We start from the raw sequence: 15,157 nt of genomic DNA, 5'->3' as shown, positions 1-15,157 counted from the left end.
TTTGATTTTTTGGGAACATAGTTGCCCTTCTGTTGCCTAAATGTGCTGTATGGCATGTTTTTAAATGAAAATGAATTAAAAGTAATTGTTTCACACACAAAAAAATCATAATGCCTTTTAAGATAAGGGTTTTAGAAACCCAGATTACTCTCATCAACCCAATTGGGAAAGGGAGGGGCAACATGGTGTAGTTGATAGAATGTTATTGGGCAACAGGAAGATCTGGGTTTGAATCCTGTTTCCCAACATACTCACTGGCTATGTGATCATGAACAAGTCACTACATCTCTCTGAGACTCAGTTTTCTCAGGTGTTAAATAGGTATAATAGGTAGGTACTTGTGGTACCTACCATGAGTTCAAGTGAAATAAAAAACACAGTAGAACTGTCAGTTATTATAATATTCTTTTCATCATCAAACCTTTGGATGAATGACTTTATCCTTAAGTCTCTGAGTAGACCAGTCAAGTTGCTTGCCTTTAGGGTTACTTTTTGCTTTGTTGTTTTAATTTGTAGTTCTGTACTTTTTTTACTTAAATAGTTTGCTTCTTTTTGTTGTGAAATATAACAACACTCAGAAGTGTATGCTACAGGGTAGATACCTAACAGGATTGAAGGAAGTTTGTTTTCTTTTTTAATTAAATCAAGTTGATGATTGGTGTTATTTATTATTAACAAAACTTAAGAAAAAAGCTTCATTGGAAAGAGAATATGACATGTACTTAAAAACAACTCTTAAGGATTTAATTGAGCATCCTTTTTATTGAGGAGCTGAAGTGATACTGGAAATTATAACTAAAGTACTCTGAGGGGTGTGCTGCTACTTTAGTTGGTACCATTAAGGACCAACGTAGCTATAGAAAGATTGAAGTTGTAAAAAGGATCATAGAAACATTTTGAATTGTTTCTTTTCCACTTAAGATATGAAATAAACTTCCAGATGCAAAATCTATTGGGGAGAGATCAATGACATTAAGAGAGATTTAACTTTAATGGGATCCATAAAAGTAAACTTTTCATATAGGAGCAACCATTTTCTGGGTGAAGATCTGATCTTTCTACCACATGACCGCCTTCATGTGCCTAATTAGCTTCTTTTGGGTACAAGAGCATCTACTTTATTTTTGTAGGAAGTGATGTCATTTTTTATCTGTCCAAATCATGAAATTGGCCTTTCCTAATTCTTTGTCTAATATAGACGCCATTTAAATACAAGCTACATTTTGTGGGGTCAGTTAAGTGAGCCACTTTCTACAAGGTACTTCCTTATAGCTAAAAACCTCTCCATCTTATATATTGACTTAATAAGATGCTGAAATCAAGTATGAATGTCCAAGTCTCTTCAGATCCTTTGTTTTGTCTTAGAAATATTTGTCTACTTGCTTGAAGCAAAAGCACAGCTGCTGATTTCAGTGAAAGTGGGGTGATGAGCAGAATAATGGGACAAGTGGAAAATGTTCTCAGCAAGCAGGATGCCTTTGTTCAAAAGGACAACTTGATTAAATTCATATCCTGTTGCCAGTTGGTTGAATTCTTAGAACAATTGCAAATTTAGTTCCTTAGATGCAACAGAAAGAGTGTTGTTTCTTTATTACTTTCTTCCTTGTTGAGAGGATAAATAAAATGTTATGCATCTCAGAGTGAGTAAATTATTACCAGGATGAAAGAGTGGTGTTTGTATATGCTCATCAAAACAAAACAAAAAGACAACCCCCAAACTGCAAACCAAATCTAGTTTAGATGGTTTTAACCATTGGAGTGTAATAATACATGATTATAAGTATCATTGAACTTCAGAATTTGTCCAAACATTGAATCTGTAAATATGTGAAACTTGCCAATTTGGATCTAACCACTGATTTTTAGGATAGATTTGGAGCTGGAAGGACTCTTAGAGGTCATGAAGACTGACTTCCTCATTTTGCAGATGGGGAAACTGATGTCTGGAGAAGTTTGAATGACTCATTCAAATTTACATCGAAGTAAGTGGTAAAACCAGGATTCTCTCATTCCAAATCCAGAACATTTGACATTTTACCATCCTGTCTATTGATGCAACTTGAAACTACTTGAAACTTAAGAAGAAAAGTTAGTACCTGTCAGTCAAAGTAAAAACTCCTGATCCTGGCATTAAACCTCATCAGAGGTACAGCAGAGGCATCAGAGACCTAAAAAATCTGGATCCAACCTACCTTTCTAGCCTTATAGCCTATTATTCCTGTTCTTGTGTTTAACTTTCTAACTAAACCAGACTGCTTTCCTGCCTCACATTCTTCCCATCTTTACCTTGGGTAGTGCTTAGGTCATCTCTTCTTTATGAAGTCAGTGCTTAGTTAATATTTGTTGACATAATGTAAATGAAAACAATGCTGAGAGGGGTCTGAACTTCAGTAACCAGTCTTGGTCAAATAATAGATAATGAAACATTTCTTTCGCCTGTCATTAGAGATATGGGGGAACTTACCTGTAGGAGCAGAATGTTGCACACAAGGTGGCGAGGTGGCACAGCAGATTGAGTGCTAGCTCTGGAGTCAGGATGATCTGATTTCAAATGAAGCCTCAGACACTACATGTGCGACCCCGGGCAAATCACTTGTACCCTATTTGCCTCAGTTTCCTCATCTGTAAAATGGGGATAATAATAACACCTACCTCCTAGGTAGTAATTGTAAAATGCTTAGTGTAGTGTCTGGCACAATATAAATGTTACTGTGATTATTGAATTGGATGGTCTGGTTCTATTGGTGGTATTCTCCTAAGACTTACTCATTTGCTGGGAATTTCCCTCTTTTTGGAATGTTAACTTAGTTGGATGAAGTATCCTGTCTCTTTTGTGTTCTTTCTGTTAGTTAACATGTAAACCCTTAAGTGTTAACTCTTAAGGGTCTACATGTTAACTGAAACAAAAAAAAAAAGCTGTTAGTGTAGTGATATGGGGCAAAAAGGTCATAACATCAGTTGTGCTATGTGCTTCCTGACTCAATGAAATGTTGACTTTTTATTGCATTTTTTGCAGTTGTGTGTGAAGGATGGTATGAGGAGATAGAAATGAAAAGGCATTTTTACATTTATTTATTTTTAGTCTAGCATATATGTTCTTCAGGGAGGGTCTCATTGAATCAGCAAGGGTCACTTTATTGGCTTCTAGGCACTTTGACTTTACAGAATTGGGTATTTTAATTTAAGAAATAGGCACTTCTATCTGTGGGTTTTCTGCTAATGGTAGTTTATGTAAGTTTTAAGAAAGATACCAGTTAGTTAGATTTTGTAACTTCTACCAGTTTCATGCAATTTTTTCCTTTTATACTTGTATATTCAACTTTCAATTTTCCATGTTAATGGACTGGAATATGAGTGTGAATAATAATTGAATTCTGGGCATCTTCCTGAGGAAGCTCAGTGATCTGAGTTCTGGAAATAGATATGATTTCAAGGGAAGCAGGGTTCTGGAAGGAAGCCATGTGGGGGAGAGTCCTAGGAGTGGAGAAAATCTTATTCACCCCCTTTGATGAGACAGACTTCTGTAAAATGGCTTTGTATAGCCTGGAACATTATAGACCAATAAAGATTGATTGGAAAGACAAACACAATATATCCTTGACTAATTGATAAAAAGTTTTTGTACTAAAACCAGGTACTAGGTTCCCTGGGAGAATCTCAGAATGATTTGGAAACAAACAAATGAAAAAAAAAAAACCCTTCTCATGTCCTTCCCCTGTCCTCTCTCAGCCTGTCACAGCTGGCTGACTGTCCTTAGACCAGGACAATGGGGAAACAGTGGAAGCCAACAAATAGATCTTTGTCTTTCTGAAGCTGGGTGGGGTTGGGAGCCAGAGGGAAAGTCTGTCCTGGGAAGCTCAGACAAGAGAAGGTGTCAGTGGGATCTGCTAGGAACTGGACAGAAGGTAATCCCAGCATGGTTAATCTGTGGATAGAGCATCTGTATGTTCCCAGCTGAGGGCTTAATGATTTGAAGTTTATCCCCACCCTCCTGAAAACAGCAGCTAAAAAATTTATGATGCACTGAGAAGTCAGGCATGAAAAAGCATTTTGAGGGGTCGTTCAGGTGCTATCAACATTATTCTATGACTGTGAGGAGAGTTCTGATTAATTATTGGACTGCTCATCTGTAGTCTGCCTTCCCAGAGTATGTTCTCTCACGAGGATTGGGTCACGGTTACATCTACTTTTGATGTTTTTTTTTTATCCTTGCGCTAACCATGCTTTATTGCTCTGCTCTTACACAGGTGGTAGATGAAGGGAATGAAGAACTGAGAAAATCTTTTAATTATCCTAAAATGGGATTAAGTTTTGACTTCTGGGCCCTTGAAAGTGTGTGATCCCAAAAGGCCATAATAGTAACTGGTCCTGTGTGGTGTGTTGGCTGCTCCCACCTATTTGGTGTCTTTTCCCTCAGTGTGTCTCCATGTTCCCAAGCATCTCCCTCTCCTCTGTGCCTTTGTGCTCTAATCAAGTGGGACAGTTCCTGTTTCCTGATTTACGTTTTCTCTCTGCCTTCCCTCCTGCTTGTGATATTGTGCCCTTGCTCATCTGCATCTCCTGAAATATGCCTTTGTAGTTTCATTTTGAAGTTAAAATACCAAATATAATAAGCATCACCATATACCGAGAACATAAAAAGAGCATTACTACTTGAAATTGTCACCTTTTTAGATATCTTGCTTTTCTTTGAAAATATATAATAATGCCACATTGTTAACTTTTTGAAAAAAAAATAGATTTTTATTGATATCTTTGTTGAATAAATATCCACTTGTAGCCTTGCCTCATTCCCGTTTCAGTCATTCCTTATAAGCAAAGATTTTTTTTTAAGAAAAAAGAAAGGAAGAAATCAATCAATAAATTGAAAACACTGATGTCACATATAATATTCCACCTCTATAGATGTCTCATTTCTTCAAAGGAGTAGGGAGAGATGTCTTCTCATCTTTCTTCTTTGGAGTCAAATTCGTTTTTTGTAGTTCTGCAATATTCAGTTTTGATTGTTTCATAGTTTCAAGATGTTGCTTTGAGAGCTATCTTGCTTGTCTGTGATTCCTTCAGGCCTTCCTTCTGTTCTCTTCTGTGCTTTCAAAAATACTTCAATGACCCTCTTTTCTTTGTTTCCCATTCACAACTCCATCTAGCTAAATCATCCCCCCCAACCCTGTTTTCATTTCAAGAAGTGCTGTTTGGTGATATTTAAAAAAAAAAAATTGATGCACCAGATTGGAGACAGTATGATAAGAGTGGAAAAATACCTGACGGGAGTAAGAGGATCTGGGCTCAAATCCTACCCACGAGATCCTTAAGTAAAATGTGACCTTAGGCAAAAAGGTTTCAGGTTCCACATCTGTAGTAAAAAGGTTGGACCAGGTGGCCTCTAAGGCCCCTTCCAGCTCTAGATATATGCTCTTATAAATCTCCTTGACTTTATTTCTAAATATTGTAAATGTTTCAGCTCATTTTACTAATTTACCAGCTATTTAAATAAGTACCTGCCATAGGCAAGTTATCTTGGATGTTGGGAATATAAAGACAGAAAAATGAACTGGTCCTTGTCCCCAGGGAGTTTATGATGTTCTATTTAGGGGCAGGGAATATAACACAGATACAGATAAGCAAATGTTAGGTAATTTGAGAAGGGAATAATGAATGGAAGGCTTTCTATCACATCCTCTAGTAGTTTCAGGTTAATTTTTTCATATTATCACTAGATCTTTTAACTTTTATTATCAAAGAAGTCTTATTGAAAATGCTGTTCTACCATTCTCCATGTGTGTAGGTGAGCTTATTGCTATAACCATCTCCTACGTGAAGGGTTTGGTTCAGAGAGTTTCCTAAAAAAAGATGACAAACTAATCATCGATAAAAATAGGAAGTTTTGCTTTTCCTCAGACTTTTGAATCATCTTAGTATCCATTGCTTTGAAGTTAATTGTCCAGCTTGGTAAGCCTATAGGATATGGCATAGAACTTCATTAAAAATTATGTACCCATTATTCTTCAGTGAGCCATAATAATGAGAATAATAATGTTTAGGAGGGTAGAGTACAAGTTACTTGAAATCAAGGTTGCTGCCTCTTATGATTTCTTTTGTGACCTGGAACTTTCTCTACTAGTCTAGGGATCCCTTAATAACAAAATAAGGACAATTTTGCTTCCCTGATTTCTAAGGCTATTAAGAAAAAAATTGTAAAAACTAGTACAGTTCTCTTACAGCCTACAATCTTCAAAGTCTCATTACTTTTAGAGATTCACTGATAGTGCATCATTTCATTCCAAAACAATACTAAGGCAGCAATGACCTTGAAATCAATCAATATTTGTTTTGGAACTGATACATTTGCAGTTCTGTTTTCTGATGTACTGGTCCTGATTATTCTGTAATCCTTCCTTTCTCCACCTTCCCTGTTTATGGAGAGGGGTGGAGGGTAACATAATAGGTTTTTTCTTTTAACAGAAAATTGTTATCCAGAAGTTTGAGATTATGTAATTTTCAAATTCAGTGAATTTGCTTAGCTCTAGAATTCTACGATTTTGCATAAGTAGAGAACTCCATTCTGCTGATGGTCCTGGGGTTGTCTCTCTATAGTGCCTCTCTTTGGATCTTCATCCTCATACAGAAAAACAAATCAGGATGGGAATAAGAGCCAGTCATGATTCCTTGAAGTCAGTGGAAAGTGATATAAGGCTTAACTTTCAAGGAATTAGATGGAATTTTGTAAGTGACTTATGGAAGTCAGTTATCACTATTTGATTGTCATCCTGGAACCATATGGTTTAAGGGGCACTTACTCTCTTCTGCCCCTCTGAGGAATGTTTTGTGTGGTTCCTCCAGTTCTGGCTCAAGCAGAAATTATTCACTGATTTCTTAGTCCAGTAAGACAGAAGCTGAGGCCCAGGCTACCTTGCCTTCACTCTCAGGTCATTGGGGAATGTAATCCCTTTCTCAGGAAAGCCTGGTGAGTCAGCTCATTGTAGGACTGGGATAATATTACTTTATCCTTCCCAGTCTTACCAATCACTATTGCCTTCCCCTGTAAGATTACTTTCCATCTACTCTCTCTCTCTCTAAAATTTATCTTTTTTAAAAAATTATTTATTTACTTTTAGTTTACAACATTCAGTTCCTCAATTCCTTGAGTTCCAAATTTTCTCCCCTTCCCTTCCCTCTCCCCTCCACCTCTCTAATATATATCTTGAATGTACCTACTTATTATATACATACTTCCTCATTAGACTTCAGTAAAGTACTTAAGAACAGAGACTGTGTCACCTTTTTCTTTGGGTCCCTAGCTCTTAGCACAATGTCTGGTATGCAGTAAGCATTTAATAAATGCTTGTTGACTAATTTCTGCTAACCATATGTGGAGAAGTTTTAACTATCCCTCCAAACTTTTCTGTCCTGGCTGACTTAGTTGGGAGGAACTTTGTTCCCAGACGTTTTGTTATTTATGATGTCACTTTAATATAGAGTGGGGATAGGGAAAGGAAAGTAGAATCTTGCTTGTCTGACCCAGAATAAAGTAATACATCTGCTTGGTAGATCAAAAAAAATTCTCTACTGGTTATGAGATGACCCATGGAAGAGAGGTGTGGTGGTTGAATTAGGCATTATATTAAATTAGATGATTGAAAACACACTAATAATGTTTTTTTGAAGGTTGATGGTAACAACTCTCCCTTATCTAAGGACAGAAACTTCTGTAGGATTTGCCCAACTCAGTAGTAGTGGTTTTTTTTTTTTTTTTTTTTTTTTTTTTTTTTTGTTTATATCTATTGTGGAACCTCCTCCCCTTCCCAAACTGATATTACCTAAGTTGAGTGTAATGTAGTCCAAGGGCTTTTTGCAGACATCTGAAGGTAGGATCTTAGAATCATAAACATAACATTTTGGAGCTAATGGAAATGAAATAAATAATGCAACCTCCTGATGTTAGAGATAAGGAAACAGGCCCAGAAAAGTCTAAGGCCAGACAGTTGCAGAGATCTGTATTGGCTTGAGGCAGCATGGTCGGGTGGAAAGAGCCTTGCTCCATAGTCATTTACCTAGGTTCAAATCTAGCCTCTGATATGTATTACACTTGGCACCACGAACTTATCCTTCCTGGAATTCATTTTCCTTATCTGTAGAAGGAGGGGATTGAATTTAGAGCCTCTCTCTTTAGCTCTGTGGGTCCTGTGCCTCCTAGGTGAATCTTCTTTCCATCATGGCAAACAGTCTTTACTGTTGCATGTAGTTATACCCTTCTCTGCCTGGATACCTGGGCACTTGGGTGCAAAATGAAAGAAACTGCACATTTTGATTCTGGAATTATAATTTGATAATTAAATTAAAAAAAAACAAACAAACAACTACTCTATCCTGATAGATAAGGGAGACCTCCTATCTGACCAGAACTGAAATGTTTCTTTAGAGGAGCTTTATGTTAACTATACTTCTCTAGGACCATTTTTTCCCCTGCCATTCCTTGTTCTTCTATGTCCTTTGTTCTTCTTGAACTCTTTTCAACCCTTACATTTGAATCCCAATAGTTTTCAGATGGGGGAAAATGGAAGGTAGGGGAGGAAGGAGGTGGGAAGTCCTCTCCCTTGTCTGAACTGTTTATTTCCTGCCCCTCCTCTAAGCTAAAAAGTTTCCCCTTTTAAACTTTTGCTTTTATTGTGTTTATGAATGAATGAAGCCCTTTGTAAAGCTTATTGGAATGTTCTGTGGGAAGGACACTATGCAAAAATTAATTGTATTGCATAACTGCCTGAGTCCTCATGGATGCCAAATCACTCTTGGCACTTCAACAGATCCTCTTCTGTGGTCAGTCATATGAGACTAGGATGCCGGGTGCATATGAGATGCAGCTCTGTCCTCCCCACCAGTGCCCCTGGGGATGACCTTTAGCCTTGCTCAGACAAATGTCTTATCTTGTATTTCTACAAACCTAGGCTTCTTAATACAATGGAGAATGCAACTTTGTTTCTTTCTTTCCATGGTGGCCGATTCTTTACAGATGTAAGATTTTTGTCCCTCTTTTTTTATCTGGGGAAAGAAAACTGGCATTCTGGACTGTCACAAGGGTTGCTTTTGGTTTGGGTGATTGGCCTTTCAGTAATGATAAAATTCTCTTTGGTAGGATACCTGTTGTGGGAGGTATTGGGAAACCTAGGCCAGAAAGATCAGCATGTTTTTCTCAGTCTCCCTCCATTGCTCCTCATCTTTTTGGTCTCATGATGTGGGTGTTCTCCAAGGGTCTGTCCTTGGCCCTCTTCTCTTGCCTCTTCTCCCTGTACCTGCTTGGTGAGGAGCCAAACCATTGCTTCTTGCTTGGCAATATTTTTCATTTCCACTGCTGATTTATTTTGCCCTCCCTAACCTCTTTATGAACTCTGCATGTCTGTCTCTTTCTCTCACTGTTCACATCCAGGCCTGCTTTCTTGTCCCATGAATGGTGGCCATGTGATTTCTGGCCTCCATGCTTTTGTTTGCAATTCCCCCCTTCGCCTTTGCGCATTCAATTCTTTTAAAAGCCATCATAGATTGTATTCTCTTCCACTGTGCCATGTTGCATCTGTCTTCTGAACTGGTTCTTTCATTGACAGTCTTAATCTCATAGACAGACTTGATCTCAAGGCAGAGGACACCCGGAAGAGGGAGGCTGTGACTTCTGAGTTTAGGGTTTAGTTTCTGGTAAGGCTTATTCCTAGGGGATACAGTTTAGGTCAAATTGCATAGTATAATACTTATTACATTTGTTCCAGCCTTCGTTTTATACTATGAAATTAAGTTAAAATGATTATTGTAGTTAGGCTTGAAAGAGAAAAGTTAAGTAATGCAGTGGGTAGAGTGCTAGGATTGGAGTCAGGAAGACTTGAGTTCAAATCTAGCTTCAGACCCTTCCTAGCTATGTAGCCCTGTACAAGACTCTTTTTTTTTTTTTGCCTTTTGGAGGGGCAGTTGTGCCCAAGGTCATATGGCTAGTTTTTGTGTTAAATGTCTGAGGCCAGATTTGAACTCAGGTCCTCCTGACTCTAGGGCCGGTGCTCTATTCACTGCGCTACCTAGCCATCTCCTGTACAAGACTCATAATCTTTACTTAAACCCTTAGTTTCCTCTTCTGCAAAATTGGGATGATATCTACCTCTCAGGATTGTTTTGAGGATAAAATGAGTTATTTATAAAATGCTTTGCAAACCTAAAAGGTTAACCTACAGTTAACCCTTCTATATATCATTTTTTCCCCCATTGCTGTTTTGATGGGTCAGCATAAGAAATTAAATGGTAATTTTTTGGGAGTTTTGCAGAAGGCGTAGATGATATAGGAAGGCCAGTAGATGACACAGAAGTTTAGAAACTAAGAAATGCTTAAAATATATGTATAGTATTGTATAATATAGCCTATGACCAAATACTTAACCTAAATTTTACAATATGGTACTGTAAACATCCCATAAAAGAAAAACAAGAAAAATTCAGACTAAATAAATGCTAGCTGCTCTCATCATCATCGTCATCTTAACAAAAAAGGGGTAGAGAGTGTTAATATAGATGGAGTAATCCTAGTCCTTTTGACTTAGTAGTACTAGTGGTGGTGAGGTGTGTCATCTAGTGATTGGTACGTGTAGATCTCATTTTATATCAGTTGGAGGAGTTAGCCACTTTTTCCCTTTCTGGCTGCTTCTCTGAATTTTCACTGGACTCTGATGACTGGAGGAGAGAGTGATACGGACGACTTTGTACAGTTCCACCTCACTTAGATCCAATTTTTGAGCAAGTCAAGACATCACTGGTTCTTTTCGAGAATGAATCTGCAACCAGCTGCCTTGTTGTCCTTCTATGATACACCCTCCCATTAGTTATTCTCCAGGGCTGACTCTTTCTGGACAGGATGAAAGTACCAACAATAAGGTTTTGGAGTATAGTCCGTTACCTAGTGTTGATTTCATAGACTCATAGATCCTAGAACTGGAACAGACCTCAGAGGCCATCTCATCCTCATACCTCATTTTACAGATGAAGACGTTGAGGCCCAGGAAGGGTGGCTTTCCCAAAGTTGCACAGCTCGTAAGTTTTCAGGGAGAATTTGAACTAGGTCCTCAGATTCCAAATTGAGTGCTCTTTTTAATGTACAGTGTTCATCTTCCAGTCCCCCTCAGACAACAATAAAACAGGATGGAGATGTGTCAGTAATCTATTAGATCAGAATTTTCTTCTAGGCATATAGTGTCTACTACATTTAATGATTGTCCTTTGATCACCTATTTAATGCACTTTTTTGTTCACACTTGTAATTTCATTAGTGTGGGGAACCCTGATGAGGAAAAATTCCTTTTACCAGTTACAGATTGGTTCTTATTCTATAACCAAAAAAGGGTTGAACTTGAAGCTGGCACTTCCTGCCTCCAAGGCTGACTGTCTCTGTTATGCCACCCTTTTTCCCTTTACATAGTGCTAGACGTTGTATAAAGCAAGGTTGGCATGGATATGTGGCTTTTGCCTAATAATAACTTAAAACATATATCTGTCTCTCTCTCTCCCTCTGTGTGTGTGTGTATATGTGTATTTTTTATTACAAAGTTAGGACGATCATGTTTGTATATTTTGGTATTAACCTTTTGAATAACAGCTGAATTCCATACCCGAGAAAACCCCAAATGGGGTCAGGAAGAGTCGAACATGACTGAAAAACAATTGAACAACATGCACTCCAGCAATAAAAGAAATAAGGTTTTCTTTGGCTGGCTTTTTTTTCCCCATCCAGATTTATTTCATAAATGTAGTGAATTCACTGTGGCAGCTCCCTCCACCAGTAGAAATCAGCAACTGCTTAGTCGCTAACAGTTTCAGGAATGCTTGAGTTAATGAATTTTTCCATGTTCCTACAGTTAGTCTCTCCATGTCAGAGCCTGAATAAGAACTGAGGCCTTCCTGGATACCAGACCTCCTCCTGTCCTCCATCCTGTCTCCTTGGACTTAAAATTGTCATTAGAATACTGTAGGATATTAGCCTTGAGCTGTTCTCCTTCCCTGTTGGAGCTCCAGTGAATAATTCAGTTCTGAAGTGCTTATTGAAGGAGAGACTGTAATAAACTAGAGCTTGTCCTGAGGGCTACCTCAAAGGGAAAAGCTCATCACATAAGGAACGTTTGGAGGAATGGGAGTTGAGCAGGCCAGACACCTATCTTCAGCTATTTGGAGGGGTCACTTGGAAGGGAGAGTAGATCTGCTTGTAGCTCCTGTGGGCAGACCTAGGACCGATGGATTGAGTTTCTGTGTAGTAAATTTTGACTTAATAGTTGATGAAGGATTTTCTGGTGATGAAAATGCTTTAGAAATGGGATGTTTTGGCTTGTAAGGTTGTTTTCCATCCCTAGAGGTGTTCAGGTGAAGGTTGGATAACCATGTGCCAGTGATATCTACATTGGACAGGAATTTGGACTAGATAAGATGTATGGTCCAGTGGAAAAAGTAATAAATGTGGAGTCAAAGGATTTGAGTTCAGACTCCATCTCTTAGGAATTTTTTGCCTGTGTGACTTTGGAAAAGTCATTCAACTTTGTTCCTCAGTTTTTTCACTTGTAAAATGAAGGGGTGCAAGTAGTTGTCATCTCAGGATCTTGCCAGCTCTAGTTTCATGATCCTGTGTTCTCTCAGGTCCTTTCTAAATCATAGTTTTATGACTAACATCCTAGAAGTGGAAAGAAGTCTTGACAACAAGGGCATTTTTTAGAAAAGGGCATGTATGTTCACTGGATGACTATATCATGTAGGATATGAAAAGCATAGGATATACACACATGCATCTCTGTGATTGTCATATTATATTATACATACTATATACCCTATGTATATGCTATACACACATATATATCCCTCATATCCAGAAGCCATATATGTGTGTATATTTAATATATATGCATATGTATGTGTGTATATATATATATATATTTAAATGAAAGATTAAAAAATGCCATTTAAGACATTTGAGTTCCTTTTCAGGCCCTAGAAAGGAATTTAGTATTCCTGTCAGTGAATAGTTGATGTCCTAGCATTTGAAGACCTGCCTATCTTTAAAAGAATGACTCTGCTGCTTATTGAAATCCATGCAAATGGAAGCTCTCCTGACCCTCCTGATTGAAAGTGATCTCTTCCTTAAAATTTTCCACTAAACTTGGCCTAAACATCCTTTTTTAATGCTTACTGTATTTTCCTGACAATGCCACTTAGGGTATATATGAACTTAAGTAAAATATTTAACTTTTCTGGGACCCACTTTACTCTTTTAAAAAGTGGTGTTTGGCAGGGAAGGATAAGGGAGGTGCTCAGGCATACCAATGCATTATTGGTGGAGTTGTCAGGTATTGGTATAGCTCTTCTGGAAGCAATCTGGAGCTATGCTTAACTTAAAAAAGTCATCAAACTGTGTATACTTTTGACCTAGAGGTAACGTCTTCTAAGCCTATACCTCAGAAAGCTCAAAGAAAGGAAAAGAAGTTATATGTACAGAAATATTTATAGCAGTCTCCTTTTGTTACAGCAGAGAACTGGAAACTAAGTGGCTGTCCATCAGTTAGAAGGTGATTGAAGAAGTCATAGTATATGAATGTGATGACACATTATTTCACCATAAGAAATAGTGAAAGGGATGGCTACAGAGACCTAGGAAGACTTATATGAACTGATTCAGAGTTGGGTGAGCAGAACCAGAAAAATTGTTTATACAGTAACAACATCATTGTCTAGACAATGACTTTAAGCCTTAAGAGACTTCTCTGGTCCCCCAGAACCAATACATGCCACCCCGCTCCTGACAGACAGGTGATGAATGGTCTCAGAGTACTAAGGGAGATAAACCTGTTCAGACATGGCCATTATGGGATTGTTTAGCTTGATGTTTAAACTTTAGATTTGTGTAAGGTAATAGTAATACTTCATGTTTACAGAGTATTTTACAATTTACAACTTGCATTCTTCACAAACACCCTGTGAAACAGTTAGTGCAAATATTATGAGAAGTTAACAGATAAGGAATCTAAGTCTCAGAGAAGTTAAGTGATTTGACCAAAATAATTTCTGTGAAATGGCAAGAGTGGGACTTTGAACTCAGGATTGTTGACTCTCCAATACACAAGTAAGTGATTTGTAACCAAATGCTTATTTTGAGGTCCCTGACTAAAGAACAGGGATGTTTGTAAAGAAAAAAGGTGGTGGTGTGGGGGGGAGGTTTCTTTTTGTGGGGTGAGAGAAAGAAAAGAGGGTCATTGAAATTAAGCTTTTGAAATTCACAGAAGAGAACTAAAGGGAGGCCAGAAGGCACCGCAGTCTAGCAGGACAGCTTTTAAAGTAACAGTTTGAATTTATTATATTCATAGTTGTATGTTCAACTCTGTTTTCATATACGTACATACATACACATCTGAAAGTACTCATTTCAGTTTATGATAATTAAGAGCAGAATTCTGTCTCAGAGAATGGAATGTCCTTATTGCTGTTTAGGGTTAATTCCTTTATGTGTACCATCCTTTTACACCTCTTTCATTAAGTAGACTTTTGTAATATAATGACAGGACCTTGGGACTAAGGTTCCGGGGCTGAAGACCTGTTCTATAACCTATCCATGTGGTTATTAACCAGGTATAGTACTGGGGGTTTCTGCACTCTCCTCCAGGGATTGAGTTTACTGCTCTTAAATTCATTGATTCATTACCCCTACCTTGACTACTACAGGGACAATTCCATTTTTGATTCTAGTCTAGGGTTTGTTTACAAGAAAAGAGGGGAAAGTGAAATAGGTACTCAATGTATAAACAAGAATTGGATACAGATACAGATTAGGTGATTTATTCCTACTTGAAAAAAGCCATGATAAGCACAAGAGAATCCAAACACCTAATAGAATGACCAGAACAGAATTCGGTTATTCACTTACTGTTATGAGCACAGTTAGCTGGGAGGTCAATATTCAAACCTTTTTGGGGCATAAATAGTTTTGCAAGGCTGCTCATTGGCCATGGTACATTTCTCTTCTGTTTTCATTGTCCAGTCAACTGAACTTGATATTTCCAGTGGCCTCTCTCTTTTGCCATCTCCTCCCTAGGTACCACCTTTTTCATGCCAGTGTTTGTGGTACTTTCTCCTGGTGATGGTAGAACTGCTCAGTGCA

The 15,157-nt window shown here is 37.9% G+C and overlaps 1 protein-coding gene across 2 annotated transcripts in view; it reads left to right on the top strand.

The window, feature by feature from the left end:
• STK39 (serine/threonine kinase 39) overlaps nt 1–15,157 on the top strand; it is a 331,699-nt gene that overhangs the window by 24,982 nt on the left and 291,560 nt on the right. The gene's annotated exons all lie outside the window — the stretch shown is intronic.

The sequence above is a fragment of the Petaurus breviceps genome, unplaced genomic scaffold (genome assembly GCF_028583685.1).
Source record: "Petaurus breviceps papuanus isolate PSGF00001 unplaced genomic scaffold, PetGlider_PUasm1.0 91133, whole genome shotgun sequence".
NCBI lineage: Eukaryota > Metazoa > Chordata > Mammalia > Diprotodontia > Petauridae > Petaurus > Petaurus breviceps.
The sequence above is the reverse complement of the archived record's forward strand: the minus strand, read 5'-3'. Positions and strand labels throughout refer to the sequence as shown.